Source organism: Anser brachyrhynchus (genome assembly GCF_964034855.1).
Source record: "Anser brachyrhynchus genome assembly, chromosome: 7".
In the NCBI taxonomy this organism is placed as follows: Eukaryota; Metazoa; Chordata; class Aves; order Anseriformes; family Anatidae; genus Anser; species Anser brachyrhynchus.
In genome coordinates, this window is record NC_137701.1 from 37957943 (window position 1) to 37985918 (window position 27976).

General features: G+C 39.3%; 1 protein-coding gene across 50 annotated transcripts in view; it reads right to left on the reverse strand.

The window, feature by feature from the left end:
* Positions 1-27976, reverse strand: part of GTDC1 (glycosyltransferase like domain containing 1) — a 182395-nt gene that overhangs the window by 142648 nt on the left and 11771 nt on the right. For 35 of the 50 annotated variants that reach the window (XR_013953640.1, XM_080599818.1, XM_080599830.1 and 32 more), the window contains one exon: positions 14290-14470. The exons of 7 other annotated variants lie outside the window; for them this stretch is intronic. The gene's annotated coding sequence lies outside the window, so the exon portion shown is untranslated. Of the gene's footprint in view, positions 1-14289; positions 14471-17731; positions 17756-17787; positions 17882-26311; positions 26619-27976 lie in introns of those variants that run through there. 8 more of the 50 variants (XM_080599822.1, XM_080599797.1, XM_080599793.1 and 5 more) reach the window with 4 other exon arrangements.

The window sequence follows — 27976 nt, forward strand, 5'->3', positions numbered from 1 at the left end:
CCATCATCACTCAGACTACCTGAGAAGCTATGACTTCGGTTACAGCCCTAAATCCAAAAAGCCATACAACCAGCACCAAAAATGGGTCCCCGTGCATGCCTCCATGCTGCTCTGACAGGCATGCACTGACAATCAAGAAAGGCAAACAGTATAAAACCCTGAAAGTGCTGAAAATACACATTTATTAATGATTTTTCCTCACTGGAAACACTGCACCACGTTGTAGGTAGCCTAATTCTTTTAAGTGAAGAGATGTGGGAAAATATATGCAGTATTTAGCTTAGCTAGGAGACGAGTATGACAGATGTTATAAGCTAATGTTAATGCTACAAAAGCTATGATTTACCTTTACTAATCCCTCTCAATGAAAACAGTAGGACACGGAAAAGAAATGTAAGGAGACAAATTTAAGACCAGAGCGCATTTTTGGGAGTCGTAAGAAGGAAAGAAAAGGAGGCATAGGTGAAGGCTGCTGCTGCCTCACCTGGATATCTGGGATTTGTTTGGATCAGCTTTATTTAAATCAGCACAATAACTCTGACATGTAGACAAACACCAGGACTATTAATTTCATTGGATATTATCCAAGTGTACACAAGAAGCACAAGTTCAGGCATTTAAGCTTCTGGGCTGATTCATACTTTAAAGTCAGCAGCAGTAGTAGCTTGAAATGTCTCCAAAGGTAGCCAGCAAGGGGGTTAGATTACCTTAGATCATTAAGGCTTACAGTCCTCTCATCAGTTACCTAAAATAAAATACAGGTATTCATAAGCAGGGAATAAATGTTTCTAAGACACATTGCTTCTCTGCAACTATCACGAGCTAACTTCTGATGTGACACTGTTATGACATGCATGCTGTTACTGTCAAACTTTTTGAAGAAAGAAACCACTGCAGAAAGGATGATGATTCTGGATTAGAGGAAAAAAGAATTAAAGAAAATGCACCAAGAATGAATTGCAAAAAAAGTGAAGAGTTGATTAGTATTTTTGACAAGAGAACAGAAAAGGGACCGACTTAACTTAAGAGCTATTTTACAACCTAAATTTTATTAAACTGCTATTATATTTTGCAATTCTATATTAAAATGTGTCCTACATTAGGCAGCAAATAGCTTTTAAGGAAATGTTTTGTCTTCTTTATCAAGACAGACCTTCAGTACCAACTGCATGTACTAAAGCAATCTTTCACTCAAATGCTTTCAGGTTTTTACCCCTCCCATCTCATTTAAAATATTCAAACTTGGATGTCTATCGCTTGTGCATAAACCTTAATTATGACATTTGAATCTATTCATTGAAAGTTCAGCACTCAAATGGTCTGAAGATAAAAGCTGAAGCAAAAGCAACTCCACCGGGAGCATGAACATTTTCTGCAGTGGTCAAACACCAAGAGGGTGGGACTGTGGGTGTCTGAAATTCAAGTCTTAGATTTTGAAGTTCACACATTGCTGCTATCCTCACCCCACCCAGCCTGTAGCTTTGCGATTTTCTGCAGGGTTGGTAAGATTTCTTTGAAAAAATAACCAAGTGGCAAGCGCGCATGCCAGGTACGAGAGGGTTTTCTCAAAATGCTCACAGCATCACTTTTCATCTTCTAAGACACACATTCATGTGATCTTTTAACAACTATTTATTTCACACCAAACCAGATATCTCCCTAAAGCTTACCAATACAGCCTGCAGGCATATTTCTTAAATAAAAGTACTGAATCCTTGTATACTTCCAATTTGCATACTAAAGGAATGAATCAGCTATCACAGAAGTAGTAACACTGTGCAACAACTGCTCACCCCTTGCTCGAGAAAAAAAATCTTGTTTATCTATTTGGGGTGGGACTCTCCACTGATTGCATTTCTTCAGTTTGACAATAGTGAAATATTTTCTTAGAGAACTGTGACGAGTATGAATGCTCTTTAAGCTATTTTATGCATCAGCTATGTTAGTGAAACTCATATTTTGTATATATCTTATCACTTATTTGTAAATTTTATTTCTGTTTAAAAGTTAAAGAAGTTGTACAACACCAATTTAAAAAAATTAAATATTAGCAAAGCAATTATTTTGGTGCAGCATTTTAAATAATTTCCTGTATAGGTCTTGTTGTAAACAGAAGTGTTTTTGCCGCAGTTTTAACAAAACCAGCAAACTAAGTGTCTTCCAGCAGCACTTATATGAAATGATATATTAACTACTGTATTTTATTTTAGAAACAAAAGGTGTTGCATCAGGACTGCGTTTGACAGAATTAAATGAGCCGACTGCCTGGTTGTGTTCAAGTGTTCAGAAAATAACCAGCTATATGTGAAAACAAGGAACTCTGCCCCCCAAAAAAATAAGTGAACACTGCATATTTGTTTACAGTACAAGAATAACAGTATTTTGACTAAAAGAGTGGACACCAGAACCAAACAGGCAGCTGAGGAAAGGCCAGCAGGAGAGCTCTTGCCAATAGCTCATGTGAGAAATATGAGGCGAAATTAGCTCTCCTTGCACTACTGAATCACAACCAAAGCATTTGAAAAACTACTAGAGTAGATTTACTGAAAAACTGTGATGGAAGCTATCAATGCATGATACATTACCTCCTATCATCTAAAAAAATTCTTATCTGCGACACAGCAGAGCATAAGCTAAATGCCAGTTAGCTTCAAATATTATGAGAAAAGGCCGTTTTCCAGGAAGGCATATGACTGAAACGGGGCTGCTTCTAAGCTAACCAAAATTGCTCAAGTCTTTGATTACAGGAGCTATATTTTAAAAACTTTACCGGGCCTGCTTCTGCCAGCCTACCCAGAGGGAAGAGCTGCTCCCACCCTGCTGGCCCTAACGGCCGGGCCTTCAGCAATGTCCGCTACACCAAAGCTCAACAGAGCAGGGGAGAAAAATGCTCTTCTTCATGAAGCCACTACTCCAATGAGCTTCCTCAGGAACGTGCACAAGTGTGGCATTACCTCTGACGTGGTATTATCCTGACTGCAGTCACAGAGCAGCAGGTGTAACACAGAATTTACATTTTCGAAACATGACACAGCTGTACGTTTACCACCTATGCTGAAGTGCCAGCACCGTCCCATGCAAGTGATGCTGCAATGTAATCTTCTAAACAGTGCCATGACAACTAATGTAATTATACTGAAATAGTATTAGCTATATTTATATTGGGGATAGTCTTACCACAGTTCTTAAGAGAACTGTTCTGCTGCTCAGGAATTAACCGTATCTCTTCTTCCCTAGAACAGCATAATTAGTCACTTTGACATTTTGCCTTCCACAGTGACTAACAAACTCCTCCTACTCTTATAATTCAGTGGAGATAGCTCAGACTTAAATTATATGGTTCAGGTAATATATACTCAACATGATCTCTTTTTCCTAATACCTTCTTTAATTCACTGAAACGAACTAAAGGAACAGGTAGCGTTTCCTCCCACCCCCAACAGGAAATTTGTTCGTTTTTTTTTTGCTAAACAAATAAAATGTAAATTGCTTGAGTTACTAGGTTAAGATTTACTTTGTGTTAACATCTTCCAGTTTAAAAAAAAAGAGTGACATTTCACTCCCTTCCTGCCCAAACCCAGCCGATAGAAGGTCCCCCTCCAGCTCACCTCAGGGAGCCCTGGCAATGGCTGGGCTGCAAGGGGCCGTTCTTGTGGGCATTATACAGATTACACAGAGAAGTTAAACTCACAATAGTCTATACACAGTATGAATTAGCCAAAAACACACCTATCATGTATAATTATTATTTAAACCTCACAGTTCTGACAGAACTACTCTTTTACAAAAGGTAGCGGCAGCACGGGCTGGACCAGGCCACTGTGGCCCAGCGCTCCAAGGGATGCAGGGAAAGTCAATTCTAGTCAAATATTTCTTGTGACTGAAGTGCAAAACACACCATCTGAATGTGCATGGACTAATTAGCAAATCAGATACCCACAAGCTGTGGGTAACTTCTCACTCTGCAGGCTACCTAACAGCAGATCCTTCACCACATTTAATGACCATCATCCCATAAGCATGACAAAGGCAACCAAATCACATTTAGCCAACTAAATACGAAAATATTTTCAGAGTTGTTCTTCCTGATTATTATTAATACTGAAGTGGAAGTTAGCGCTTAAAATACTTTGAAGAACTATCCTTACTTTTGTGTTTCACTCACTGGAGGTATGATTATGGCACACAAATCCCTCTGGACTAAATGCCCTCATCAAAACATCTTATAGGTACATTAAAAATTGAATGGGCATAAACAACTCCAGCAGCTTGAAGCTTGAGTTGGTATTGCAGTGATCTTTGCAATTCATAAACATCAACACTTGGGATAGTTTGCATGGGAATACAAGCAACTAATTATTATCTTTTGCTTAAGGGCACGTATGGTGTGCTCTACAGGTATCGCTACTGCTTTTTGCTTAATGTATTGCCTCTTGAAGTCTTTCAATATAACAACTTGCTGATACACTCTAAAGCATTTGTAGTGTTACCAAACTGCTTTATATTCAAAGAGAATACACTGCAAGTTCTGAAAGACGATGCTAAGAAAGAACTTGTAGTTACAGAACTGTGTGTGACTTGCAAATAGTAATTTCACATTGTTCACAGAGAGACAAACCACATCGTTATGTAGCACAGATACAGTGTTTTGACAAAAGCATCAATGCCTTTTAGAAAGTAAAAATCTGCAAGTTACAGTATCATTTTCTGGAAAACTACTTGATTTTGCAGTATTATCTGAACTACTACCCTGATGACTGATTGACTACCAAAACTAGCTTATAATTTCAGTTGTATCTTTTTGCATTTATGTCATTAAAAATACAGGTCTGTTGGGGCAAGGTGGAGGGAACTGTGGAGGACATTTTCCCCAAAAAAATCTTACTACTAAAGTTCATGGAGTACATTGTAGTTAACACAATAGTAAATATTTCTCGTGGCTCTTTGATGATAAAAAGTTTTTCTCTGATGCATGACTGAAAGTACGAAATGAAATACTCAATCCAGATGACTTCTACCAACAATCAAGCCTACAAAGTAAAGAGAGAAAGCATCACACAGTAATTTAAGGGAGCCAATGGCTTCTCTACATTGTGCCAACAGACAGGAGTTCCCAAGAACTGATCCAGTGGCTGCAGAATAATATTCCCTAGTTGTATTGTCTTGTGCCACCTTCTTCTCCCTGATGTTTTTTATTCTCCTATAACTGAAAAATCGCTAGAAGACAAATTTTAAGTCAACAGGCGGAAGACAACAACCTGTGCTGAGAATCTGAGCCAACAATAACTTAAGGTGCTTTCATCCCTAAATACCGAACATCCAGAGGTTACAAAACATTTAGAAAAACAATGAAAACCTGCAAAAAGCATGCTGGAATGGCTGCAACCAGCAAGAGACTCCTCTAGAAATAAAGGCTAATATTAGCCTATTCAGAGACTACGGAGTGAATTTTAAAGGAGAAAAAGAGTAATTACTCAAACTGTATGCATTTAAACCAAGGTTAATCACCCAACTAAGAGAGAAAAAGGAAGCTTAGTTAGGAACTTTGCTTCACAAAATGCTTAAGCAGAATCTTTCCACTAAAGTTAGCCATTTCAAAAAAATATTAAGAATCTCATTTGCAATCATGTTAAAGTAACCGGGACTGGGTTTACTGACACTCTGTGCAAGACTCCGTGTTCACAGCATTTTATTTCAAAGCAGAATTTGTCCCACTAACTCTAAATCAGTCTTTTCCAGCCACAATTGTAAACACTACTTTCATTTCTTCATGTAAGTGATTGGTACAATTGGTAAGCAGCAGTTTCAGTATTACAAATAATGAGGCAGCACAAATTCTAGAAAATGGAAACTTCTTGGGCAAAACTAACAGCCTCTTCAAACACTGTTTGTAATGTTTTGTTATTAACTATTTCCTCACTAAATTACTATTTTTTTCAACTTAGATCAAGACTTGCAAAGCCGTGAAATAAAACAGCAATTCAAAGACCCAAGACATTTTACACATGCTTTGCAGCTAGTGAATTTCAGAAGTTGAAAGAAAACATTGTGAAGAAGTTGGTTAAAAACAGTACTGAGATTCCGTAAATAGATTCAACTCTTCAAAAGAAGATCTTTCACTGTAAGCAGCTTTAAAGCCAGTCTTTTAAGCTAGGACTAAACAATCCTTTTCTTAGCAAAACTACACTAAGTAAAAAAAATATATATTAAAAGATGCAAATGTAAAAAACAACGCTACAATCTACTAATCATCCCCCAAATACTCTTTTTGGTACAAGAAACTGTACGGGTTTCATGCAACACTACTTGCATGAGTGGTTTGGAAGCCAACTCATCTAAGTTGTTTCCACAACTTGACTATGTGTGCTCACAGGAAGACAAATAGGAAGGCCCCATCTTCGTGATGGGGAAATCTTTGTGAATGATAGCAATATTAGGCAGATGAGTGGCTCACATTTAATTTACTGTCAGTCACAAGCATAAAGTCACGCACAAGTCTAAGTCAGCACAGAGTTTCTTGGTACATGGCATGGTAAGTCTTCATCTGCTGTTATCTTGGACCCGTTTATTAAGTACTTCATACGAAATATAAAGTTACATGAAAAAATCTCTGAATTTACAGACTGATTATCTAGTTACTATTGTAGTAACTAGGTAAGTCTAGTTACTGCACTAGTTATACAAAAAAGCATAGCTGTTTAGTCATTTCAGAAACCTAGCCATTAGGATTTTCTCACATTCCTTAAATTTCTAGGGTTTCACACTTCTTCTAAGGTACCAAAGATATAATAACGCAGGCTCTTACAAAGAGCCTAAAATGGATGTCTCAATTCAAAGCGAAGCAGAGTTGAACATAAATCAATAAAAGTAGCATGTATCATTAAAAGTTGCTGGCAGCAAACACGTGGGGTCCTTTTCAAACACGTAACTGCAGCAAGCAGCAGTATCTGCACTAGCTTCATCTAGCTAGCAGAGATAAAACAACAAAGCCAGAAGAAAGCTTTAGCAACCAAGATAAACATTTTCCAAGAATGCACAGTATGTAATTATGCTGCTGTCGTATGCAAATCCTGTGTCACTGCATCTACTCTGCTGCTGGTACGTGCAATACCTAGACCGACTCAATACAGGTATGTTAGCATATCTCTAAAACAACACACCTTCCACTTCGTGCCTGAAGACCTATCCTTTGATTTACTGAAACGTGAATATAAAAAAGCAGAAATCCTTATAAAGAAATGATAATAGCTAGCTGCTTTGATACCTATGGCAACATGACTAAAAACAAGCAATTCAAAGAAACAACTAATTCAGTTTAAAGTTATGAAGTTGAGCCTTTTTTTTTTGTGGTCTTTAACTTATCTGCAAAGCTCTTTCATCCAGTCTTGTAAATAAGTGTAAGTAGCCGTTCTGAATTGATTATTACAACTTCAGGACGAGTGACACTTGACTGAAAAAGTAAAAGGATGCCAGTTCCCTTTCTTTGTTTTCATTTTCAGAGAAGGTACGTGAAAATGTTCTTCTCTCGCCATAGCCTGGCTTCTGTTCAAGAAAAGAAAATTAAAGGTTGCAGCCTGGGCACATGGTCTTCTACCCTTCTCTCTCTCAATGAAGAAACAGACTAATGCTTAATCTAGTAGGCTAGATAAAACTGTTTCAGCAGTCTGGACAATGCAAGCGGAACATCAAGTCCTATCTTACTAAAAATCAACATCATATTCCTACGATCAGGCCATTTGCAGGATTTGGTCCAAGTCACTTGTAGTCTACATTCTTCCAATGCGTTAGAAGTTACCGAAATAACACATGGCTCTTCTTGCCTGCAGCCATTGTAGTTCAAGAAATCCAAGGATGCTGGAGTTCACTCTATTCTTTTTCCCTTTTCTAAAATTTATGGTTGGATCCCAGCAATTCATCTTGTGCCACAAAATGTTTAGGGTTTCAACTCGCCCAGCAGCTTTCGGAGACTGGAGGGCCACTCTGTCAGAACCGTTGGCTTTACAATGGTAACTTCATTTTCATTAGTTTCACAAAAAAATATAGAAACACATGACTATTTTAGCTTCCAATAATCTCACAGAGTAAAAACATGCAACGCCAACTGGTAAGCTTTTGCTGACCACAAACACACAATTAGCTTTTGTCAGATGCTTTTAGAACTGTACAGTCATTTGTACATAAGACCATGATTCAATTGCCTAAAAGTTTATAACGTGACATAAAATACAGCTCTTCTAAGTAAAAAGTTTAAAAAAAGACTTTAGCTTCTTCCAGTACAGAAAATAAAAGCGTATTTTAAGTCAGTATTTCCTCTTCAGGCTTCCCTCCGAGTCGCAGGGTGGGCTTTTAGTTTCCATTCTAAGCCGAGATGAAGCAGTCAGCCTAGCAAGCTCGTTCAGGGCTTCAGAGCTATCACACTGCCAATCCTGGCTTCATTTCTAAACTTTTATGCCCCAGGTTAGCCAGGGTCAAAAGTTCTGCTGAGGCTATGCGTGTCTGCCCTCAAGAATGACACTACTTCAGTTCTTCACTCTGATCCATTAAATAAATGATATTTTTGATGGGTTATCCAGTGATTTGGTTAAGTATATGATGCCTGGAAAGCCACCTGGTGAGTGCTTTGACCTCATTAAAATCTGGATATTCGTTATAAGAAAACAAGCCGCTGTTTTAAGTGGTATGCTTTCATTTTCAGCTGCTGCTTCGTGAACGAAAGAGCAAAACAAGCCTCTCTCAGACCTTAGTGAGAACACTGCTTCCTACAGATCCACACCCCTACCTGTGACAGGGTCTCTAAGCCAGCACCAGTTAAACACCCCACGAGCTAAAGGAGGTATGTATCTATATAGAGAGATAGATTTACACATCCGTATTTTGAATACTTGCAATTACCTCTGACGTGAGATTTCTAAATTGATTGTAACACAGCCACTACAAACATCTAAGTCATGCTTACAATCTCCCTGCTAAATGAATATATTATTCATGAAACATTAAAGAAACAGAAAATTGATATTTTAAGAATTACTTCTGCAAAAGCTGTTCTGGCAATGCCGAGGTCCTAACGAACATGTTGGCTCTGAGGAACTCGTAGCATATTTGTAGGTTCTAGCTGATGCCTATGCAGCTGCTCAAGTACCTCTCTCTGTGTTGTCTCATTAAAAAAAGATCCCGTTGCAAAGCATGCTGAAACAGTGAGCTAATGAGGTTACATACTGGAAATCACCCCAAAATAATTATTAACTATTTACCAGAATCATGTGAAATTTCCAGTAGGCAATATTCAAATTCAAGTTGTCAGGAAAAAAGAGAAAAAACAGAAAAAGAACATATTAGCCTATGTATAAACACATCTGAGTCCATATAAAGCATTGGTTCACCTTCTACAATTGCCTTTTCTTCTGCATGGGAAAAGCCCATGCTACACCTCTCTGAAACAAGTAAAGCAATCTCCCCCCACACCTTAGCCACCTCCAACCCAAAGTGCAGCATGACATTTGATGCACACACTTTCGATACACACTTTACAAGAGTGTGGTAAAGCCCTTTTTAAAGATGATGTGAATTACAGGTATGCAGATGGAAGTGCTAGGAGGGGTTCTAGTTTCAGTTTCTGAAATACTTTCACAGCAGCAACCACATGATTCAAGGCTGTACTCATTAGTGTTACCATTTAAACACAGGATATAGTTTTGCTTGCACTAAGACATATTGCACAGATTGTAAAGAACTATATTTTAGTAATTCAGAAAAAAACATCTAGCAAATAAGACCCGAAAGAAAAAACAATGGAATAATTTGGAAATCTTTGTGGTTTTAAATTATGCTTTATCATTTGTAAGCCCCTGATAATTTTTAAAAATTTTACTGCATCAGCTAGTCTTACATTAGGCTTTAATTTCTGAAAAGTGTATTGTTAAAAATGAAACACATTCAATTTAAAACATAGCTGCATATCCTTTTTGAAAAGGATAAATGACCACCTAAGAAAATTATACAAAATCAGAAGGAATTGCCTTCAAACAATAAATGCACCAGAGTACACCTGAGCACACCACAATCCTGCACCCCGTTTTCATCCCACTGCTTTTCCAGAGGGCACAAGGGAGCAGCTGAACACTTAAAGTGTGATGGGAAGGGCTTGTCCCTAGGCATGCAACCTGCAGGACAGAGCTGAGAAGACTCCTTGCAAGAGGACAGCCCTCGGAAGCACCCAACCCTTCTAAACCTGCACAGTGAAGAACACAAACCACATTTCTGCCCTTTTTTTTCAGCCCGTTGTTCGTACCAAAGTAGTCACAACAGCATTGGAAATGCCCTGAAATAGGTGAACATTAGTACTCAAAAAACAGTGCTATGAAAGACTGCCCTAAAAGTAACAGAATCCTCTCTTTATCGACATTTACACAAGTAAGACAAGAGGCAAGAATTCAGTAATCTTATATTTGGAATTTAGCTAACTTTTCTAAACTACTGGATAATTAGGAAGCATTCAATAAGCATTTATTAGTTTCAACAAAAAATATTTAGCAAAATATTTTCAAAAAAATAGGGTCATCTGGCTATTAAGCAAACAACCATCCTGACTGCTGCGCTGCCAAGGAATGAAAAGCCAAGATGAACCCTGCATTTTGCTTTACTCTTAACAATGACACTTGCAGAGCAAAGTCTACATATGGAAATCGCTGACATCTGTGGAGCCACTTAACTGCACAGTGAAGCTTGAAACAAGTTACAGATGGGCAGGTTGTCTTTACCTACCCAGTACATATCTGACAAAAAAAGAGGGAAAAATGGAAGTTTATAATTAAGAGTGATGCTACAGCCACACGAACAAGCACCGGTCTACCATCAAGCCCACTGTCACTTCTGCACATGCTGGTAGCATTCCAGTGCACATCCCTCACCCGTGGTTTACAGCACATGAAATCAAGCACTATGGAAGTATTTTAGAAAAAATACCTGAGTTACTTGGAGTTGCATTTTTGGAAACAGAAGTCTAAAACCTCACGGACTTGCACTGAGACTTGGGTACCTAAGTACCTAAATCCTTTCTGAAAATGGCAGTTCAGCATCAAAGACTGCTAAAAGCTTTTGAAAATCTTGCATTTTATGTAACATTAATCACAATTCTGCCTTTCTAAGTTACACAACTTTCACAGCTTATAGTAAAACATACACAACATATAAAACTTGTGTGAGCTAGCATTTCTGTTCCTCTATCACACCAAGCACTGCCATGCTGATGACTGTCACTCATGCGGGGATTGTGACGGGGTTTAAGTGACACTGCCTTGCTGCCCAGGGCTGCTTCTCCCTGACTGAGCTGGGTGCTATGCCTCTCCCCCCACTGTCACATCCTGCAGAAGGCACTACTTTACGTGATTTGTCTTTGTCTGACACACGAGGCAAATAAGGAGCAGCCTCCGAGGCATCACGGTTTTCGTGCATCCCATTCAGACAGCCAGGACTCCTCTCCTGGCACCCCCAAGCTGCAGGGAATGCACGGAAAAGGGGCAGAGCTGGTATCAGCTCTGAGTCACCTGGGAATGTCTCCATCGGCAGAAATGCCAGCTGGATGCAGAAGCTCTGCTGTGAAGCCAACCGATGCTACCAAGGCGGGTTTTATTCAAGGACAGGATCTGCTTCCTGATCACTGTCCCAATGAGTCTGCAAACTTGATACAGCACACAAGCATTATAGGTAAAAAAGGGACAAAAAGTGGAGCGAGGAGAATCAGGAGACCACGAAATGGAGGGGAGAAGATATGTGGTGGAACTGCCCAGTGAGAAAGCACCTTGGTGGTCCTAAGCAAGCTGTGGGAGGAAAGAAGGATCTGGAGCTTTTTGTTTGCTTCTGTAGCTAAATGTAATTCAATTTGCAACATGGCAGATTTAGAAAACAAATCAAGTACTAATTGTAAGTGAATTTGTAACAAGCATATAAATACATATATATTAGTCCATGACGTGGGATTTCATGTGAAAAACCAAAAGCCCCTGTTTCCTGTAATAAGTTAGGGCTGCTGTCTTCAGTTACCCTCCTCAAACTCATATGTATCATCCACCTGATACACCTACATAGATGCAGAGATGCACCTACATACCAAAGCTACAGGCACAATACTTCATCCCTTGTGAACAGCAGGTAGAATACCACCTACGAACTGCAGACAGTCACATATAGCAGCTTTCCGTGAGTGTTTCCACTCTAGCAATATCTCAAGTAAAATGCACTACTGAAGCACTTGGCTCCTTGAAGCTCTGCTTTGTCAACAACTTTTTTCTTATTTGGCTTTGCTATCTCACATAATAACTGGCTGCCATTGCAAATAACCAAATTAGGCAAGTCTTTCCAACCTTACTTTCAGAAAGATATATTAGTAAATGATTGCACACCACAAAACCTTATAATAAAAAAATATGCAATTCAGTTGTTTTTTTTTAACTCCCTAAAGGATGTGAATATCAACTAATAGTTTTGTAATATTCCTTCTCTGTTTTGCATTGGTTTTGCTTTTTTTTAATTTATTGAAAAGACTGAGTTAAGAATGAATGGGAAAAACCCACATATTTACAGTAAGAAACAGTATAAAAACAGCTTCCTAACAAGACACCAATAAGAGTTTAAAAATAAAAATTCCCTGAAAAACCGAGAACAAAAATAACTGCTATAAGGAGGTGGGAAGATGCAAGAGGAAAAACAGTACCACAAGCATTGAATAAGCCAAGAACTTCAAGAGAATAAACAAATTGTAAAAGTTTGAACAATCTCCATGTCACGGAGACCTTCAGATAACGGTATTGCAAGATTATAGGGCCAGCAGAGTTCTGATGCCTCAGAGCACCAAATCAACAAATCTGTTAGGACACAAGAAGAAATATGTGTCAATATAAGCAACAGAATCTAAGAAATACTTGAATTCTCCACTGCCTCATAAGATCTTACACCACAAACCTCCCTGTGTTGCAGCCTGTAATAGTCTTTTCATTATTTGGCCACGTATTTTAGTTTAACACATAGGAACCTAAAACCTTTAAGCTTGTTACTCTTCTGTCAAATTTAGTTCAAGTTGCCTGATGAGTTCAGAAGTTATTAGAAAAGAAGGGGAGCACAGAATGAAGGGCACTGACACCCACTGGGACCATAGCGGCTCAGTTCCTGCAAGGGGCCGGGCCTAGAGCAGTTTGACACACACAGAAGCTGCAAGGATGAAGCACTGAACTACCCTTACGGGAAGCAATTCTGGCTGGTTTCAGTGTCTTGGAGGACCTGAGGGGTGACGCCCCTGCAAATATTGTTTTGTTTCTAATGCACAAATATCTTTTACACTTAAAGACCCAACTAGATTTAGTAATTCTCAGTGTGAGGAAAACTAATCCTCCCCACCAAAAGTGTAAGACACAGTCCCTCCCTTCCCTGCAGTCTCTATTCTCTGTTGACTATTAGTTTAGGGCCATTAGTTTGGCCAGTGGAATTCCACATATTTTGATATTTTTCTTTTGAAAGTGCAAAGGTTAACATTTTTTGGTCATCTCTTCCTTCTTTGCTGTCAGCCCACCAGTCTCTTGTTCCTGTCCTTTGCACACAACCATATGAAGCTTGAATTCCAAGTACAGTACAATTGTTAACAGACATCTCTCATTCATAATCCCAACATTTCCCACCTCTGTTGCAACCATGCGAGTCCAGGCTTTGATTAAAAAGGAGAAAAGGAGAAGTCTGCAAGCGTGTTGCTATAGTTAGACTTACCACACGTTGAAGCAAGGTGTGAAACTGTGTCATAAGCACTTCAGGGGTAAACATGGGGAAGCACACTAGAAGACATCTCCTGAGCACCAAAAACTGTGTCCTGACTGCTGGGCACAAAACCTAATTGTGTCTCCTTGTCTTTAGGGGGTCAATGAGTGAAGAAAGGGAGTCCACAGACTGCACCCACTGAAGTCCTTACTGCGGTCTCCTCTGCCCGCTCACACGAATGTTACACAGAGACAGGAAAGTAGCTTAACTCGATCCATCAGTGATCTGAAAGGTGGCACCTTCAGAAACAGCTACCCCACAGCGTGCAGAACGAATCTGAATTAATGGATTTGCTGTGGAGGTGATAACATTGCACTGACACAGCGGCCTACAAGGGGAGACATGTTGGGAGAACAGGGAGCCCAGGACCAGACACTGCAATTGTGGCTATGAGACACGACTCTGGTGGTTTTGGTCTGTAAAACAGGGAACTACACGCTCGCTTTTTCCATCTCAGAAACACATAATATTTCACAGAAGCATTGTTACCTGCATTCAAAGCTGGGAGCAGTAAAGTACCAGGCTGTGTGCCTTACATGTCCTCAGCAAAGCGGTCTGGGAATCTCATCTATGGATCTCCATGCCGAAGAGGACTTTTCCCCATCTGTTCCATCCGCTTCAATCCAATGGACAACACGCAATTTTCCCAAGTGTAACAGTATTCTTAAATCTGAATAAAGCGTAAGGGGGAAAAAAGAAAACAGGGTATGAGCTCACCTAGTCTAACTTCCAAACTGTTTTAGACTAAGAAGCTTCATACAAATACTAAATACATTTATCCTAAAAACTTTCCTTAGTCCAGTAATGTCTGAAAAATAGACTATACTTGAGACAAATACAAAGACATGAGTCCATGACCACCCACGCCCACTGATCACCAAGAGTAGGTAGGTTTGTTTACTTAACATTTCTATGATTGAGGTTGGGGTTTCCCAACCCTAGTTTTCTGTAGCAACTACAATTTTACTGTATTTTGATGACTGAGCTACAGGACTAACTATGCTTCGCATCATCTGAAACAGAGCAGCAAAAATTAAACCACCAACAGGACCTGCTGCTTAAATGTTACTGGGCTACAAACACATAGAGGACCCACGAGTTGTAGGCCTCTCTCATCCCTTTAAAAGTTACACTTTAAGCAACAGGACATTTTAAGTATTTCCTCTATCTCAGTTGCATATAAGCCAAGTTTTTTATATCAAAATATTGTGTTGCAATGATTTAATCCCTTAAAAAAATTAGTTTATATAGCAATATAGGCCAGACACACAATCCTATTTAAAAAAATACGTCAGCTTTGTCTCACAAAGCCTTCTATCACGAAGCCATAGTGACTCAAATTAATTATTATTTATTTATTTTTAGCTTTTAAGCCTTCACCGACAGAAGTCCAGGTTAACCTTTACTGTATTTTGTCCTGGGCTAAGTCCACTGCAACATCCTTTCTGCCCTTTTAAATACAGAAACTTTTTGGAAGTCTTCCAATACCTTGAAATAAACACATTACAAGATATACAACAATTAACATGAGTGGTTCTGGAGGCTCCTGAGACAGATCTCCAAAGCCCTTATGATGTGGTGTCCAGATCTGTTTATATATTTTTTTTTTAATTTAATAGTTAATTTCAGAAATCCCTCCTTTAGCATCTTTAGCAAAGTGGGTGTGAAGTTTCTATTCCAAACAAAAAGTGATATGGGAAAGGAGAAAACACTATGATAAAGTGTGCAAAAAGCAAAATTACATTACAAAGGCAACAAAAATTAAAATACTATCTGTTTATGTTTAATGATGTCTAAGGGAAAGAGTTGACTGTTTTTAGGAAACACACCGAAAATGACCATTTCACCCCGTAGATGGTTGCCCTGGAATCAGAGGATGAGCTGCATGAGATACAAAGATCACAAGTCTAGGATGTTTATGTACCTCAAAGCTGATATCCATTTTCTTTTTGTTTGCCAAATTAGACGATGTGTTTCAACTTGTTTATGAAAATGGCAAGGTGTAAAGCTTTTTTACTTCAATCTTCAAGAAAGAACTTAGGATTCTCAAAAGCAAGAAATTTGACAGAACGCCTCCAATCCAAGCTTTCAAAGAGACAAGGAGGAGAGATGATTTGGGATTTATTTTATTTTTTCAAATTTTAAAGTCAAATAAGAAAGCTCTGAAGTCTTTTTACTACTGAGTACTACAGAAACTAGTTGAAATAGTTCCTGAAGCACCTGCAATTACCTTCAAAAGTTAATGGAGGAGAGAAAAGCTCCCAAAGACTGGAATTGCTAGCACAAATAAAATGTACCCCGAAAGAGAAGAACAAGGAGAAACGAGAGCATTGCAGACAAGTAATACTTGCTTCCATACCAACAGGTTCCCAAAACAAGTGATTAAACAACCTATTTGTACACACTCAGAGGACAAGCTAGTCAAGATTTATCAGGAAAAAAATCAATCACACCAAACTAAACTAATTTCCTCCTCTGACAACGCACAAGGGGGGTAAGGCAAAAGTTATGCATCTTGGCTTTAGTAAGGCTTTTGCCTCAGCGTCTCAGTCAGCCCAGTGTTTTTGAAAGCATAAGCATTTTAAGAAGTTATCATGGAAATAGTCAAATAGCACATTTCTCTAATAGCTATGCACATATGCACTGTGGTCTTCAGTAGCCAGTTACCAAAATCCAGAAATGTTAAACCTCTCTTTTTTTCACATGTAAAAGTGATTTCAAAATCACATTCATTATATTTAAAAAGGACCACTAAAAGGAGCACTATTACAGTCTTCTAATTATACTTTCACTAGGTTTTAATGTCAGACATTTGAATGATGAACTCATCTGAAGATGACTAATTACAATGTGCTCCATGTGGGTAACAAGTTTCCAAGATCCTAATATCAATTAACAAAATGCACCCTCCTCATTTGAGATTGAAAACTAAAATGCAGCCAAAAGAAGTTCCTGCCTTGTATCTTCCAGATCACAAAAGAATGCGCTACAAGAAAACAAGACTGCCAGAAAACCCTAAGACTTTCAAAAAGATATTATTCTGCAGATGTGGCTTAGCTACGAAGCCGAAACAGAAATGACATCTGAGCTTAGGATAGTAAGCCTTTTTGCCAATGAATTTCTTGTAAAGTCAACAATTATAATTTATTCTGATCCTTTGTGTCACCATATTAGTAGTTATTTTTCAGCAATCCCAGGGCAGCAACAAATAATGCCATAGAAGAGGACTGATATAATTACATGCTGAAAAAGATAGGCCAGCACCCTTACACTCCAAACTACCCTCTGTGGCTCCTTCATACCCCATATGTTGCTAATAAAACTGTTTGAATCATACCTATGAGACAGTTTTACTGATATTGTATCAGGTCCCTAGGTTCTTGGTATGAGATACGATGTCACTAGAACTATAACTATGCAAATTTGGTGATACAGGATCCCACTGGACACAATATTACATACCTAATTCGCTGTACGAAACCCTGCATTAACAATAATTCTGGTGTTATATAAATGAAACCACTATGTTTATTGAAAAGCTCACTACACTACAATGAAATCAAATTTAAAAAGCAATAAAGAGCAACTGACGTGCAAACAGAAAAGATGGCAAACTGGGCTTTCTTCCCCCAAACAATGTAAATTTTACTTTGTGTGCATGTGCCAGAGCTTCAGAGAAACTTTGAGCAGGGACACTAGGCAGATGAAGTCAACTCTCTCCCCCGGTATTAATTAACGATGTGAAGTAGGGATCTTCTGAGCCCAGTTTTCAAAAGCCACCACGTGATTTTCACCAAGCACCTGCAATGTATTCCTATCCAATTTGATTCTCAATTTCTCCTACTAATAAGTAAGTAGTAACAATTAATACTAAGAAGTGCAGCAGTGAAAACCGACCGCCTGGGGACATCAACCCATCACACTGAAGCACCTCACAAGCATCATCTTCAGGTCACAAAACACCTGCGTTCCACCTCCGGATCTTACTTCAAATACAGGATGACCTCAGGCAAATGAAGCTTCTTCCCAGCTCACATCAGGTAAATGAAGAGTCTCCCATTAACATTTCCTGCATAAGAATGGGGTCAGTGCTTTCTCTCTCTTCATATATACATTTATACACACACCCCTGCAAAAAGACATGTCTGAATGGTCTTAAAATCAGTGCAACAGGAAGAGACAGCTGAGGTGCAATAAGAAACCCGGCAGCACAAACCAGCTTGACACACGTTCTCCTTTTCTGTGTTTCTAGTCATTTCTTCCTTCCCCCTATTCATTGTTTTACCGGAGCTGGGGAGTACTGGAGCTTGTCACAAGACGTCTGTTTTAAAAAGAAATCTGAGGAAAAGGTAAAACCCTAAAAGGGAGCCTGGTAAAGACCCAGACTTAGGAGAAAAAAGTTCAGTATTTCACTAAGGTGTTGTGAGAATTAATTAACCAAATAATTTTATAAAGCAAATTGTACAGCAAGTCTGTATTGCAAATTGTTTAGTACACAGAGGAAAAAACACAGTTCTTTTCCAAAACCCTTGAAATACCTGTAACGCTTTTGAGTACAGACAGAAAACAAACGACACACCACAAGTAGCTAAAAAGCCTCACACTGCGAAGTACTGACTTTAACTAAACGATGCAAGGGTTTATTCGGATGGAAGAGAAACGGATTTGTAGCCAGGCACACAGCGAGCAAGATGATGAACTGACTGTTTTATAGGAAGCTAGCTTGTGTGCTTCCACTTCTGCAAGAGCTTAAGTTTTCCTTCATGCCACCTCCTGTGTAATAGTTTTATTTTATTTTATTATTTTTTTTTAAAAAAAAGGAGTGTAGATGACAGCTTAGGAGCTAGAAAGCCGCCTCCCCACTCCAGACCCCTTCTGCCCTCTGGTACTGCTGTGACGTTTCATCACGGTACAATTCGGAGAGAATTATATACCTCTTTTCAAAGTTTGAAAAAATAAACCCCTCCTCCCCAATATGGCCCAAAGCTGTTATGAAGCAACTTATTTTTAGAAAAAGCACTTATACAGATACTTAATTTTAATTAATAGTCTCACTGACTTCAACATTTGCACAGCGAGACAACTCCATGCTTCAATTAAAGAATGCACATAAATGCTTTGCTGATTCATAGCCAAAAGCATGACAGGAACATCATTATATAAAATGCTCATAACATTTAAAAAAATAATAATAATAATTACAGGAACTCCACCCTCCAACAGGGTATTAGAAACCCTGTAAAACTCACAGCTGAGCAGAACTTACACACTGCTGAATATACGAATTCTCAGGCTGAAATACATTTAATTAAATGATTTCAGAGCGGGCAAAAACTTTTGGAAAAAATCTTTAAAACGTTTTGACTACACAATCTCTGGCTCTGCAGCCTTGGCATCTGCTGTTTGCCAGGATTCAGTTTCCAAGGGTTGAGAACCCTCTAGCAGAACAGGGGAGATGATGGCTGCACCTTTATTTTTGATGACCTGCTTTCTTTTTCCATTGTTCATGGAATTTAAGTGTGTGTGTTTGTTTTTTTTTGTTTGTTTTCTGAATAAGCAGTGAATTATTTCCAGCTCAGTTCCACCACAGACCATACTGAACACGTTCAATAGATGTTTACTTCCAGGCACCAGTCACTCTGAGTTGCAACGCTGCCAATTGTAACATACCTATAACAAATCTGATTTGAAGTAATATGACACACGAGAAACACCAGTTAAGTTTTCTTCATTATCTATGTAATATCATAAGCTGTAACTTTTAGGCAGAATCTGTAGAGCCAGCTGGTGACGTTTTCATTGAAATACCACCTGGTCCTCCTTGTAAGCAGAACTGGAGCACTGGGTAGCCTGTGATTCATTACTACTAACCCATAATTTTTGAGCTTTAAGCACAAGAAATCCTTCACTCCAGGACAGCCAAACAATATTTAAAGAGTAATCCCCCCTCAAACACTTCTACTAAGGCATCAAGAAAATGACGACTGATGGCGTAACCGAGTTGAATATACCCATGTGAAAGTAGCAGCCACTGAGAGTTGCTTGTTTAAAGGAACACTGAGGACGAGGAGAGGCTTCCCAAATAACCCTCTCCTTCACCATGATGACCACCCTGGCACCAGGCGATGCAATGTGACCAGCTGGACAGCCCGGGTCACCCCTTCACCACCTCGAGGAGCAGTGACAGGATAACCCAGCTGATGGAAAACTGCAGCAACCACAGGCTACAAAAGGACGGGCAGGAGACACACGTCTCACCGTTCTGGTCCAGCCAACCAGCCCCAGCTGGGAACTGCACCACTGGATCCAGAAACTGAGTTCAGATGAAGTTTTTGTGACAGTTTGATAACCTCTCCGAATCACCGACTCTAGTCCTCCTCAATCAGCAGTACAACCTGTCTTTACTCTCACAAAACTGGGAACGTATTTTTTCACACCAAGGTTTAGCAAAGAATAGAAAAGTCTGCCAGAACATCTAGGACAGAAAACCTTTATCTAAAAAACTGATAGCAGCTCACTTAAAAGAGAACCAGCCCATGAGTATACATACACACAGTGCACACACACACACATTTGCACAAGCTTTACTTGTCAAGCAGAACACCACATTTCACTGTTTTTTTTTTATGTGGGAACCAAAGACAAGCCCAGGAAGAGCAGCAGTAAGTTTCTAAACAAACAATGCAAATAAATGATTTTTAACAGGACCAGACCAAACATTCCTTAGAGTTGCATTCACGACTCAAAGCTGACCTCAGGCACCACATTCAATACGTATGAGGCAACCTATGTGGATACTGACCTTAATAATACTACGGGGCAAATCTTGCGCACAGAAGACATGCTCTTGAACAAATGTTTTCCAATGTATTAGGCATATAGAAGCTTTTCTTCTGCATCACGAACTGCGTGTCACATTCCTTAAATTGTTTCCTTCCTTGACCAAATACACTGTGGACAACCTAAGGAGGATGTCCTTCGGTGTTTATCTTTGAGGTTCTCGTTTACAGTTTCTGCTAACAAAGAAAACACTTCCCCCCCTCAAAAAATCACAGTCAGATTTCAGATTTCATTTCTTAAGCTTTTCTGCCAAAAAAATACCAGGAGTCATTAGAGACTTTCAGCACTACCAGACACAACTCGTACTGACTTTAAATCAAGCACAGAGCCCACAGTAATGTGAACGCAGAGAGCGAAGCCATAGACAAGCAATAGGGATGGCTGCAGGAGATGGCATCAACAGAGAGCTGCCATGGCAATTACTCCAGGCAACACCGCAAAACCCATTGGTTTGGTAGTTGAACGCTGGTCGTGGTGTTAAAAACAAGCACTGGGGTTGAGCAGGTAACACTATCTTCATCAACCTGGACAGGATCACCACCCATCCAGGTATCGACGTGATGTACGTATGTACGCATGCACGTGTAACATTGCAGCCCACACTAAGTATTCTCACATGTTCTGATCCATTGAGGAGCTACAGAAGGCGAAGACCAGAGGGCTGGCCTCCTTGACACGTCCTCAACCCCCTCCCCATGGTTAAGCTTTGCATTTCCTACAGATCCACACAACATGCAATCACAGCTCCCATCGCTGTGTTTCTCCAGATCTTTGCGTTCTGAAGAGTGACCCCTGCCCATCTGACTGTAACATAACCCATAAATGTTTTAAATAATATTAAGATCCATTGAAAGACAATACCTGTCTCTTACTTGATGCTATAAGCAAACCTTGAGGCCGCCTTTGAAGAAGCGTTGTTAGCAGAGCATATGACCTTTGGGTCCCACGTCCCAGGACCCAAACTGTAAGCTATCTCCATGAATTTAATGACATTATCCAAATGTTTAAGACTGGACACATTTAATTCTTTGTACACCGCAGATTACAGAACAAAGAGGAGTGGGGAAACAAAACTGGCTTAAACTGAAGTTACACAACAGAACTGGTAGAATGGTTTTGTCTGCAAGAAAGCATTTACGTTATTTAACACAAGGTATTTTAAATAGATCTACATTGAAGTAAAAATAGGCTTTTAAATAGACTCATTGCAGTAAAAAAAGCATGATTTATTTCTGTGTAACTAGATCAGATTAAAAAAATCCAAACACAAAATCCCCATGCAGAATGTCCTTGCTTTTGATCATCTACCTTCCTGGCTCAAACTTTTCAACTTGTAGAGATTTAGACCGCTGCAGTAAAATAAATAAAATATAAATTCGGAATATACCATGCTAATGTTATCCTTGCAGTTAAATACAATATTGTCAAATGCTTAAACACACAAAGCAATTCAAGTGAAAATCACAATGACGAATGTGTAATCTCATGTCCACTTACTTAGATTTATATGAACCATCACACGAAAGTCTCCAGTTACCCATTTTAAGACAGTGGGATGGATCCAGTTTTTCCTGACCTGAATCAATTCTCAGTCTAAACTTGTGCATTTCGTAATTTTTGGCTTAAGCAGAATCAGTCTTTGCACATAGTTAAAGATGCCTGGGGCCACGCAGTCCTCTACAATCTCAGCAACTGGCCCAATCATTCCCTGTGATAGCGTTGCTGAAAAATATAAGATCAACCAAATTTCCCCGTGCCCTTCCAGCTGTGGGAGAAACAGATCAGCCTATTCTTTACTTCGGGAGGAAAGGTCCTTAAAAGGTCAAGCTTTCATTTAAAATACAGATCATTAACACTGAGGACAGAACTACATACATTCTTGTTTGTGTTTGTGTAAATGGCATCCTATTCTAGCTACTTGAGAACTCTACGTATTTCTTTTTTTTTTAAATATACCAATAGCTTGTTTCTGAAACTAATTTACAATGGAAGGCTTTCTTATTGAACCAGAAAGAAATCATCCAATGATCAGTCATTGTTCTCATTTACAAAGCATCATGCTCATGAGATAAACTGCAATTCATCAAACAAGCTTCATCGTAGCCTACCTTGAACACAAAAAAAACACAAAACCACACAGTGTGGACAGGAAAGCGCAGGTACCGAGTGCCAGTTGCCTAACTGATAGGTGCTATTCACTCTTACCGCCAGCCACAGCTATGCTAGTTGAAGGACAGTCTTCTCAGAACTGTCAATTCTCTTCTAGAACATGAAAACTGGGCCAAAAACTCATAATGCAGCATCCAAGCCCAGGAAGTTGTCATGCAGTACTCTGAAGCGCTCCCTCGAGAGTTCGGTTTACACTGAACTAGGCAGCAGCCTCCCACACCACTCTTATCGCAAACATACCTCACATAGAAAAAGATTTATTTAATTATAGCAGTCCTCAACACAAAATAGGAATACTGACAAACACACACAGAAAAAACAGTATATTTTCAGGGTAGGGGGAGAGATGTGGCTTGCGATTGTCTTGAGTCCAAACGCCACTCAAGTTGCATGATGCTACCTGACACTACACTGCCAGGCACTACTACGAAGGCAGGGTAAATCCCATATTCTACAGTAGCCTCTCAGAATAAAATAGATTAAAAAACAACAGGACAAATGGCTTTAAAAATCTACGCAGTGCTCCCAAAACTTACCAAATCACAGTATTTTTTATTTAACTTCCTGAATGAGCTGAAGATGATCAAGTTCTTCCCTCAATCAAAACCCAAAGTAAAATTTGCAGAAGGCAGCTAACAAACTGTTCTTATGTTTTGAAACTGCATTAAGACCAAAAGTGCTTCCTCTGAATAGGACGGACTTACATGCCAACTTTGAAAATAAGGGAGAATGTGAGGAGCTTATAGAGATCTCGGGCAGGTAGGGGACACAAAAGGAAAAGTGCAGTCAAAAAAAAGAACCTGCCAAGCAAACACAGGAGACTTGCAAAATCTGGAAAGCGCAATAACATGGAAATGTGTCCTCATATTTTGTTATACATATATACACACATATTTTATATATATATAATATTATTTTTTTGATATATAAATATCACCGAATCCAGACTTCACTGGCCAAAGACAGTTAACTGATGAAAGCAGAGGTTTTGACGACCTGTAAACAAGTTTCATCAAATTGTACATGGAAAAGTGATTATTAGGGTATTAAAAGCACACAGGAGGGAGGGCAGGATTGAAGGCTCACACTGGCAAGCCGAAAATATAAAAATTTTGACCCTCTCATTTTAAAAGCAACGCAAAGCTTGGAAGAGACAGACAGCTACAGAAGGAAGGGCAAGAACTGTGCCTGGTTGTGCAGCATCAGTTCAGTGACAGCAGCCCATCCTACACCAAAAGCACAGCTTGGCCGAGAAAAACAGGAAAAAAGGAAGAAAAAACAGACATTTAAAAATGGATTCACTGGAAAACAATATTATTGGTAGGTAGCCACAGAGTATCAATGCTAACACTTTAAATTTTGTATAAAATCCTCGAAGTTGTGCAGGGTATTTTCTCTCCACGCCTCCTGAACAACTGCAATCCAGGGACCCGGCTACACTTCTGATCACAGGGATGGCTAGCTAAGTCCTTAGGCTACGTCCAACATTTACTTTGGACAGGCTTCCAGTCCAGACTAAAGAAGCAAAACGGAAGGACCTAATCAGAAGCAGGGTCCTCCTTCGTGATGACACGGTATACTACTGCGCATCAAAACGAGTTTATTAGCATTTGAGATTCAACCTCTCCCACATCCATTACCCCCCTCCACACACTCAGCAGAACGAGCTGCTTGCAGGTATGTTTCACTGCTCTGAAACCCGTGCTCACCAGAATTTTCTCAGGTCGGGGCCAGAGAAAGAAATATGTACGCAAAATGGAGACTTAGAAGTAGAACAGCAAATAGAGCACCAATACCCCATAATGCTTTCACGTACTAGGAAATAAATCTCAATTATTGAGATGATTTACAGTTTTTGTTGACAACACGCAATGTGCATTAGGTTTGTGTAGCAGGGATGGCCTGAATGTAACCATAAACTCTCTATAGTACAAGTTGCATGCAAAAACAACACGTAACAGAAAGACTGCATGGAGAGGAAGACATTTGACCTCTCACTCATGACCGTGTCCAGGCCCTATTAGAATAAAATGTAGTTCACAAGACTCTCCACAGACACAGCTATGTTAAATGATGAGAACCCCACGGCCAAGCTACAACCTTGAGAAAGAATAGCTTCAGCCTTACATCTAAGGCTAAACATAACATCTAAACAACTATATACGACCTTTTAACACAAATGGTAATTTCTTAGACTAGTTCTTTTATAGTCCATCACATGTTCCCTCAAACAAGAGCTGCCCAAAAATACTTTGCATGAAAAACGAAATGTTCCCAGTGACAACTCTGATCACGTCATTCTCTGCACATGAACACTAGAAGATGCAACAACAGCAAAACCGCTAGTTATTCTTGTAACTTCAAGACTTCATCCTAAATATAGTATGTTTTCAAATTGTCTTTCCTAAAATTCAAATAGTATGTTCATCGCTTTAACCAAAAGCTAGCAAAGTACAATTTGTATTGTGCTGCAGGCCATAAAGTGGATGTTCTTTATTTGAATCATGGATGGGTGAAGATGAAAAGTAGTTTTGGAAAATTTACAACAGTTCTGACACAACTGTGTGTTCCTCATTACAAGTTATCCCTAGCTATTTGTTAGGCTTACTCCAGACCTTTTACTACTTTCAAAAAGATTATTTTCATCATTTTTTTTGTAACAATGTACTTAACCATAGAGAATTGCACATGACACAAGCAAAAGCCCCTGCTGCAGTAGTAAGCACTGTGAAAGCTGCTTCATCAGGGCTGGGGAAAGGCTGTGGCCTACAAGTAACATCTGGTAGTGAATTTTGTCTTCAGATGCTGTTCTCTTATTATTGTCTTATTCTAAATAACCATTCTGCAGGGGCAGAAGGAAGGGGAAACGATCAGGAGAACTCCCTTCTCTTCTCAGTCTTGGACTGATGCACCTCTACCAGGACGGCTTCCAAAATCTTCACAGCCCGTAGCTGCATTTTGCTTATGAATCCTGCAGAATGTCTGATTCCTCTCACCCAAAGCCTCTCCCAAAATTAATACCCACCACTGCATGTTGCCAATGCATACACTAAAGGGCTTTAGGGCTCAGCACCTTGAACAAGTTAGAATCAGGACTTTCAGACTAGTTTCTGGAGAGTATTTTGGGAGTTTGGTTTCTCATTAAACAGGTTTTGCATTCTTGCCTATCGCAGTCTTTCTCCCCTGTAACACTCTGTAAATTTAAACATTGGTTTTACAGTTAGAAGAAGAAAGTCTCAATTATGAGGGTATTACTATGCAAAATCTTTTAGAAATGATTTTCTGAAAAATCTATTAGAAGCTTCAAGACCACCTCTTTACACACACACAGCCTTACAGGGCAATATGCTGTATGCAGAGGTGCAAACGCATGTCTACAGTGTGAACATTGCTACAGTACGTTACTGCAATGCAAACGCCTATGGATCTCACTGTGCAACTACCCAAAGGAGCCATTAGGGCTGCAAACTTGACCTGTTCTTACAAACATGAATTTTCTTACCCCGAAGGGGTAAGGAGAAACCACTACTGATTCTGGAGCTGCCCAGATGAAGTTCAGACGAAGAGGGCAGCGCAGAGGTGGAAGAGCAGATGGTCTATCATCACATGCAACAACACTGGCAGGAGGAGGAACAGGTGAGTCTTGACCTTTCTGCAAGCTGTGCAGGCTCAAACATGCAGGTAAGGCAACCTCAGGTGTAAGTGACTGCTGCATTTTCAAAGAGTTCACGTTTGATACATTAAAACTAAAGTCCCTGGTGCTACTAAGCTTCTCTTTCTTTCCTTCTTTCTTCAGATGCTGCTGCTTCCTGTAGGATAACAAAAGAAGCTTTCAAGTCAGGTGATTTTTCAGAGGAGTCAAAGAAACACCTGGAGACCTTGCAACATGTTGGCCACTAATACCAGGGCAGAAAACATCTACACTGCAACACCCTGAATATCAAAGACCTTAAATAAGACGTCCAAGTTTGGGTGTATGATTAAAAGTCCCAGAACTAGAAACACCAATAGAAACCCGGAGCCATTTAGCTTGAAATTGCACAGGAATTACTAGCAAGTTCACTTGTGCAATGTCATTATCCTTATGGAAATGCACCTAGCTGAATTACAAAGCGAGCATGGGTTTTGCTGGCAGCTCTCAGCACTCCCTAAATATTCCCTTGTGTATTAGCAATACGTACACTCTAGAATGCTGTTAAAATAATATAATAATAATGCTGATAAAGCCTTTCTATAACAGTATCCCAGTAATTATAACAATTCATTTTTCACATATATCCATATGTACAAAGACTGTGTGTGTAAACTTTACCGTGCTCAGTAAAACAAAGTAAAATCTTTTACTGTGCTCAGTAAAACAAAGCCAAGATGACACTCACCGCAACATGGGACTTTTTTGAACTACGAAGAAGAATCAAACCAGTACTTCTGTACAGTTTCTGTACAGTTTATTTGTGAATTCTGAGTGATTCATTCTATTGTGATTGCTGAGTAGTAGGTAACTCATCACAAAATTTTGCTAACACTTACCACTACTCACTGCTGATAAAGAAGCTTTCATCCTATAACCACTAGAACTTTTCCACTCAAAGCAAGGTAACCAGGGGCTTAGTCACCACAGTAGATCACAATTACAAAATTTTTCAGAGCAGTTTACCAAAAATTCAAAAATATATAATTCCTCAAAGCAAAGCATGACATTTTATTTGCAAGATGTTTGTTCTCAGTACTGAGAAACACCTGTTATATATCTGAAGGTGCTCCTTCAGCAAGCCAAATCTCCCCAGCAACTCTGTAAGCACAATGATCAAATGTTTTAAAAAATGGAAACTAAGAAATACACTTGAGGTCTTAATGAATTGACAGCTTCCTCTGATTTCATACAGAACACATTAGAAGAACACACACTGAAAACCCTGCCCATACGTTAAGGCAATTTTTGCACCCAGACAATTTGATAATGTAACATAGTGTATCAAGCCAGTTTTTTCATAAATTATGATCTAAAAAGAATACTAGTCAATTCACCAAAAGATATCAAAGATAGCCCTTTATTACAAATGATCCAAGTATCCCCCTTGAGGCTATGGCTATCAGAAAGCATTTAGTTAGCTCCCAAGCCAATATTTTTCGTATCTGTTTTATTATGAAACTATAACACATTTTC